The sequence below is a fragment of the Dasypus novemcinctus genome, chromosome 17 (assembly GCF_030445035.2).
Source record: "Dasypus novemcinctus isolate mDasNov1 chromosome 17, mDasNov1.1.hap2, whole genome shotgun sequence".
Classification (NCBI taxonomy): Eukaryota; Metazoa; Chordata; class Mammalia; order Cingulata; family Dasypodidae; genus Dasypus; species Dasypus novemcinctus.
The window spans coordinates 51366143-51374325 of NC_080689.1; the positions used below are offsets into that span (position 1 = coordinate 51366143).

An 8183-nucleotide genomic window follows, 5' to 3' on the forward strand; every position below is an offset into this window, starting at 1 on the left:
TTTTTGATGCTGCTCCTGCATTAATGCAACTTTAGCTCAGTAAACGTACTCTGCACCACCCTTTTTAGAAAAGGCTGTTTCATTTTCAGCACAATAGTACTTATTCTACAGAAATGGGATCCAAAGGTGGATGCTGGGACGACACCTCCGACACCTCAGAGAGGAGCAAGATACCTGTCGGAGTCCTTTGTGTTCCATCCTCTCGGTCTCCTGGCTCACCCAGGAAGCCCTCGGGTCTTTGCACTCCTGTTATGTTGTGGTTGAGGTCAAAATCCATTTGTTGAGCTAAAGTCTGGTCAGGTCCTCTGTCATGGCCTCTGTTTTCGGCCATCAGGTAAGAGAACTGTTTCAGTTTCTTTACTATTTCCCTAGAGTTGTGGGAATCAGTAAGTTTTATATTTCTGTACTTTGTGTTTCTGTGATTTGTGTCTGTTTGTTCAATATATATTTTCCCTACTTCCAGATGGTAATACTAAATTAACAAATGAAAATTCTTAAGAGAGCTCTATTCAAATTGCTTAACGATAAATGAATACTCCTAGGGTCCCAGCAATTAGAGAGGCTGAGCTTCGGGTGCTCTTTAAAATCCTGCCTTCTTCCTCTGGGCTCTTAGTTTAACTCCTCTTCTTTAATAACAAGATTTCCCAAATTCTCATGAAGATTCAGTAGGCCTTGTAAAGAATTCAAGCTTATTCAGATTTATAAATCTGGATACTCAGACCTTTGCCAATTGATTTACAGGACTGCTGATAGCAATCATGCAAAAATTTAGATAAACAAAACTATTTGGAAAAGCAAAGCAAAGGTGCTTTTCACTACACAGCAATCTAAGAATCTTATCATAAAAATAGAGTATAATTTAAAACAAACATTTTGAATGCTTATTATTTATGTCCTCATAAAAAAAAGTAATTATTTAAGGAAATTTCTTCTCTCCAGGTTTTGTATAAATTAAATTTGTATATGCATATATACCTAATTACAAAGTATTTAACAAAACTGTTAAGATAGAATACCTCTGTAACTTTCAAATTTCATATAAAATTAAATTGTATACATTACATTGTTTTTCTTGAAAACAGAGTAATACTGATATGTGCCATTAATTCTTCTTTTAAAAGTTGTGTATTACTGCTTTTAAGTGCATTAATTAAAGTGTTTTAAGTATTTAAAAAATCTGCTAGTACAAAATGTGTTTTCATAGTTTCATTTGTGTAGTGTTGCTATATTATTTAGAAAAAACAAGGGATAAGGTAAAAAACAACAATATTAATGTTCTCTGTTCTGTTTCCATGTTAATTCTTATTGGGCCTGGATAACCACATTAATAAAATTGGTCCTGTTAAAGTTTAGTAACTTTTAAACTGAATAACTTTTTTTAAAAAAGTCTTTCCTAGGAGCTCACCCCTCCCCCCCCATCTTATCTTTGAGAGAGCTGTGGGGGAAGGGAAATGCAAGTTTAGCTGGCCTGGAAATTAAGAATGATATGGACAGAGGAAATGTTCACAGAATAAACCTTAGTTTGCCCTGTAATTCAATTTGATTTCAACTTTTTAACAGCTTTGGGATGAGAATAATTAATAATCCAATTGTCAAATTTCAGTAGGAAAAAAAGATCCTTAAAAGCTATAGAAAGGTTTTTCTAAATTATGATTAAAACAAGTTAAATAATTTATAGTATATGCCAGAGACTGATAGTTAGTATGCTTTTGAGGTTGTTCAAAATTTTAAGAATATTATTTAAAAAAGAAATTTTAGTCTTTTATGGAGGAAAAAAAATTTCTTGCATAAACTATAATTGTTTCAGTTTTGTTTTTGTAATCTCCATAGGTTTTACAGATGCTAATTAAATGAACACTATACTTATTAGATTTTTAAAATAATGAAAGTAGTAAGTTTGTGTTTAATAAAATTAAGTTAAAGGAAAAAAAAACACATGTAAATCTGTCCTGACATAAAACTATTAGTTTTCACAAAACAGAATGAGGGATGTAAGATGAGACTTAAGAATATAGAGGGATGTAAAAAGTTTGTGGAAGTGAATTCATAGTCAATCCTGTCTAAAACTTGATAAGCTTGTTTAAGGGAATGTGGTTTTTGTCCTAAGATAAAATGGTTGGTTTTCATGAAGGCAGGAATAAGTAGGACAAGACCTGAATAAATATAAAAAGTTGCAGAGGGCTTGTGAAAGTAAATTTCATCTATTAAAGGTGAAATATATTTTAAGGTGAAATAACTAGGTCTATGTAGTTATGGATAATTATGGGAAGTTTGTAAAAGCATTTTCTAAACCGAAGTATTTCTATATAAATAGCTAATTCCAGGAAGTCATTAAGTAGAACTCTAAATTAATAGGGATAACAAAAAGTAACCTCCTAACAAAGAAACCTGTCAGATGCCACTTCAATCTGCGAAGACAGCTACAAAATATCTCTGGATCCACATGTTCTTCTTCAATGTGACTTTGCCAATCCCCCATCAAAAGGTGGATTTAATTCTCCTCTGCTTAAATCTGGCTGGCTTTAGTGACTCACCTGTAGGGTTGCCAAATTTAGTAAATAAAAATACAAGATGTCCAATGTTCTAGTCTGCTAGGTTGCCAAAATGCAGATGCCATAAAATGGGTTGACTTTTAACAATGGGGATTTATTAACTCACAAACTCACAAGTTTACAGTACGGAGGCTGTGAAAATGTCTAAATCAAGCCTTCTTCAGGCAGTGCTTCTCCCCAGAAGACCAGCTGCCAGGGATCCTCTGTCTCATGGCAAGGCACATGGCAGCCTCTGCTGGCCCCTCCCTTCTCTTCTGGGTTTCCTTGTTTTCAACTTCTTGCTTCCACGGCCTTTTTTCTCTTTCTCTCCCCACATTCATCCCTTTTATCAAGGACTCCCCTAAAAAGATTAAGACCCACCCTGGGCCACACCTTCACTGAAGTAACCTAATCAAAGTGTCCTGCTTACAATAGGTTTATAGCCAAAGGAATGGATTAGCTTTAAGAATATGATTTTCTGGGGGTCTGCACAGCTTCAAGCCATCACACCTAGTAAATTTGAATTAAACACTGAATTTTTTTTAGTATAAATATGTCCCATGCAGTATGTATATTTTATCTGGCAACCCTTCTTGTAGACAATAGACCATGGCAGAAGGAATGTGCATGATTTCTCAAGGCTAGGTTAGAAGAAGCTTTGCAGCTTCTGCCTTCCTCTTGTGCTACAGGATCTCCTCCTCAGGGCATTCCCTCTTGGAATCCAGCCACCATGTAGGAGCTGCAGTCAAAGGTCCCAGCTGAGCCCAGATTTCAAGTCATCCCAGCTCATGTTCCAGGTGAGTGAAGAAGCCTCCAGAGCAGGCTGTCCAACAAAACTTTCTACCATGATGGAAATTTGCTTTATTTGTACTTCCAATATGGTAGCCACTAGCCACATGTAGCTTTGAGCCCTGAAATGTGTCCAGCACCATGGAGAAACTGACTTTTAAATTGTATTTAATTTTAATTAATTTAAATAGTCATTTAAATAGTGACATGTGGCTAGACTGTATTGAATTGGACAATGCAGTTCTGGATGATCTCGGCACATCCACACCCTTAGCTCTTTGAGTTTTCCTAGACAAAATGGAGCAGAGACAGGTGCACATGAGACCAAAGCCCACAAAACACACAAATACATTCTAGCAAGCAGGCACAAAAACAGTGATCAGCCTGTTCTATAGCTTTGTGAAGTTCTGCTCTCTGTCCTGAGAACAGCATCTGTTCCCTTCATTGAAATGTTTTTTTCTGAGGCGAGTTGAAGGTCACACGATCCTGACCAAAGATTCAGCCAGTCCTGTGGTTCAGACAGAAGACAGGCTCCTCGGTGATGTGGAGGGACGGAGCACCCCTGGGCCTCGGCTGAGTGCCCTGCGATGGGGTGGGCGGCAGGGGCCTGCCCAATCGAGCCTTACACCTGCCTCGTGCTGGTGTGGTCTGTGCAACTTCCACAACCAACCATCATTTCTTGAACATCACTGATTTCACCTATGAAAATGCATTTCTAATTTCCCTTAGGCTAATTAACAAACCCCCTGGTGTAGATTTTGATAGCAGTTTTGAACAGCTAAGTAACCATCTCTGTTGTATTACTCGTAATTAGGGTATTTCAAATGTTAACAGTGTTAACTAGTCACCCCTGAGGGCATGTTAGAGTTAAAAATAAGTAATAAAAACTTCTAGAATAAATCGTAGTCTTCATGAACTGTGGTAGGCAAATTTTTTTTGAACAAGACACAGAAAGTCTAGGATGAAAGAAAAGAGAATTTTTAAATTGAAATTTATTAAATATACGGAGCGTCTGCTCCTTGGAAGACATCATTAAGAAGATGAAAAGCAAAGGTTGGCAGAAAATATTTGTAGTGCATATATCTGACTTGTATTCAGAAACTATGAAGGACTTTTACCACTCAGTAACTATAAGAAAAAAACAACCAATTTTTAATTTAATTTTTAAGTCAAGTTTAGTTCAACTTCAAAAAATAAAATAATAGACAAAAGGCAGTTTAATAAATTAAGGAAGCATTACTTTAAAAAATTCTGTCCTGGTACATTTATCCCATTTAATCCTAAAAACAAACTCCATTGTTTCTCCAGGGTTCAGAGAGATACATAAATGAGCAGAGATTGGTTAAATGACATGACCAAGGTCTCCTTGTTAATGAAGTGAATGAAGAAGGAAAAAAAGCTTTATCATATTTATATCTCATAAAACTAAATCCCATATTCTTTTTTGACCTTTAGCATTGATATAGCACCTTCTTTGCCTTTACTCCAAAGTATTACAATATTACTGCTAACTATAATCTGTAAATTACATTAGTTATATTTTTCCATGTATCACTATATTCTTAACACCTTGTAATAGAGGACTATTCTTATATTTATATTATTAACCATAATCCACATCTATCCCCCAAATAACCATGTTATACAGTGTTAGTATTATATACTTGTTATAGTTCATGAGAGAACATTCTCATAGTTGTTCTGTTAACCACAGTCTATCTTCCACCTCAGGATTCATTGTGTTATATAGGTGCATGCTTTGTAAAACCCATTCAAAGTGTACACTCATGGCTCTCATATTCATCACAGAGTTGTGCTGTCATCACCTAGTCAATTTTAAAATGTTTTTATTATAACATGACTTTAAAATGCTGTTTGACCTAATGTAAGGGGGAAATGGAAAGGAGAAATGAGTTTATATGGCTACGAGTCTCTAAAAAAGAGTCTGGAGGCTGGCAGAAGGATTGCCCTTATGCACAACTGAGCAGAGTCTGAGAGACAGATAAAGCAGATACAACCCCCAGGTATTGGTTCCTTTGAGGGCTAAAGAGACCCATGGGAGTTATGGTCATGGCCGATGGGGTTAACTACCAGGTCAGATGGCCCCTCTTTGGAAATGGTGTTTAGGTGTGATGAATCTGGACTCAGATGGGATCTCTCTTCATAAGACTTTCATTCTAATGTGCTGGAGGTGCAGTTAGTGTTGGGGTTTAAGATATATTTAGGGGATTTGAATCTCTGGACGGACAATGTGATAGCCAGGTCCTGAGCCTCAACAGACTCCAGCACCTACAATCTGATTCATTGGACTCACCACACTCAGCTAAGATGGAGTTGAAGAAGGACAACCACCACACCATGGAGCCTAGAGTGATTACAACTGAAAGTGGGAGGATTGCATCCAGTATCCATGTGGAATCTGAGCCTCCTCTTGACATAGAGGTGCAATGGACACAACCAATCCAATGTCCACATAGAAAAGGTGGCACTGGATTGGGAAAAGTGGACATGGTGGCTGATGGGTATGGGGAAAGGCAGGAAGAGATGAGAGGTGGAGGCGTCTTTGGGACATGGAGCTGCCCTGGATGGTGCTTCAGGGGCAATCACCGGACATTGTAAATCCTCACAGGGCCCACTGGATGGAATGGGGGAGAGTGTGGGCCATGATGTGGACCATTGACCATGAGGTGCAGAGGTGCCCAAAGATGTACTTACCAAATGCAATGGATGTGTCATGATGATGGGAACGAGTGTTGCTGGGGGGGGGGGGGGGGGGAGAGGTGGGGTGGGGGTGGTGGGGTTGAATGGGACCTCATATATATATATATATTTTTAATGTAATATTATTACAAAGTCAATAAAAAATAAATAAATAAAATGTTTTTATTACTCCAAAATGAAAAATCCACCCCCCTTTATACCCCTCTATTGTTGTCCCTTAGAATTGATACAATATCTTCTTTGCCATTGTCGCAAAAATATTACAATATTACTGTTAACTATAATCTATAAATTACATTAGTTGTAATTTTCCTATGTATCACCATATGCTTAACACTTTGTAAAGGAAAAGTATTCTTATACTATTAACCATAAGCCTCATCCCAACCAAAATCACTATGTTATACAGTCCCTACATTATTCTCTAGCTTCCTTTCAAATGAAATATATCCACAGACTACCCTTATGAGCCACAATCACATTTAAAAATCAGCAGTATTAGTTATACTCACTATAATGTATTACCATCAACTCTATTCATTTCCACACATTTACAATAAGCCTTATAAAAAATTCTACGTACATTAAGCATCATCTCCCTTTCTCACCCCACATTCTACCTTCTAGTAACCATTATTCTATACTTTAACACGTAAGTTTACTCACCATATTTAGCTCATATTAGTGAGACCATACAATATTCGTCCTTTTGTGTCTAGCTAATTTCACTCAACATAATGTCCTCAAGGTTCATCCATGTTGTCATATACTTCCCAAGTTCATTTATTCTTACAGTTGAATAGTATTCCATCATATATATATATACCACATTTTGTTCATTCATTCATTGGTTGCCCGGCACTTAGGTTGTTTCCATCTTTTAGCAATTGTGAATAATGCCACTATGAACATTGGTGTGTAAATATTTGTTCATGTCCTTGCTTTCAGTTCTTCTGATTATATTCCGAGTAGCAGAATTGCTGGATCATACAGCAGTTCTATATTTAGCTTCCTGAGGAACTACCAAACTGTCTTCCTCAGAGTCTGCACCGTTCTGCATTCCCATCAACAGTGAGGAAGTGTTCCCTCTTCTCCACATCCTCCCCAGCACTTGCAGTTTTCTGTTATTTTAATAATGGTCATTCTGTAAGGTGTGAAGTGATGTCTCATTGTAATTGTCCCCCCCTCCCCGTCTCCCTCCTCTGTTTGCTTAGTTTTGCTCATTTGCACTTGTTGTTCGCTCATTGTCTGCTCATTGTCTTTTGCTCATTGTCTGTCTGTTTTTTCTTTAGGGGGCACGGGGAACTGAACCTGGGACCTCCCATGTGAGAGGTGGGCGTTCAACTGCTTGAGCCACATCCACTCCCTCTCACCGCAGTTTTGATCTACATTTCCCTAATAGCTAGTGACGTTGAGCATCTTTTCATGTGCTTTTTGGCCATTTTTGGGTTTTCATTTCTTTTAGGTAAATACCTAGGTCCTATGCTAAGGGTATATTTAACTTTTTAAGAAACTGCCAGACTGTTTTTGAGAGTTATTGAACCATTTTACATCCCCACCAGCAATGTATGAGAGCTCCAGTTATTCTACATCTTTGCAACCTCTTGGTTTTTGTCAGTCTTTAAATATTGGCCATTTTAGTGTATAGTGGTGTTACATTGTGGTTTTAATGTGCATGTCTTTGATGACAAATAATGTTGAGCTTCTTTTAATGCACTTACTGGGAATTCGTATATCTTCTTTTGTGAAATATCTGTTCAAATCTTTTATTCCCTTTTAAAAAATAAACTTATTTTGTAATAATTTCAGATTTACAGAAAAATTATAAAGATAATGCAGAGTCCAAAAATACGTTTCACTCTTTTGGTTATTTAAAAACTTGGTTGTTTTTCCTTATTATTACTGAATTATAATTGTCTTCATTGATGGATACATGACTATATGAACTTATAAAATCTAATAGCACTGTGCACTAAAAAGGGTGCATTTCATTGTATGTAAATAATACCTTTAAAAAAGTTAATTTCGAAAGAAGAAGTAGAAGAGGAAGAGGAAGGAGGAGGAGGGGAAAAATGACCACACAGAAATGATAATACCCACTCAGCCAAGTCACAACGTGCCGGCCACCATCAAGGGCCAGGA

The 8183-nt window shown here is 37.1% G+C and overlaps 1 long non-coding RNA gene across 1 annotated transcript; it reads left to right on the forward strand.

The window, feature by feature from the left end:
- Positions 1-282: 282 nt before the first annotated feature.
- On the forward strand, positions 283-7879 carry LOC131273027 (uncharacterized). The gene is made up of 3 exons (XR_009181162.2): positions 283-334; positions 3221-3328; positions 7334-7879. It is a non-coding gene; the product is annotated as an uncharacterized lncRNA (long non-coding RNA).
- Positions 7880-8183: the final 304 nt, after the last annotated feature.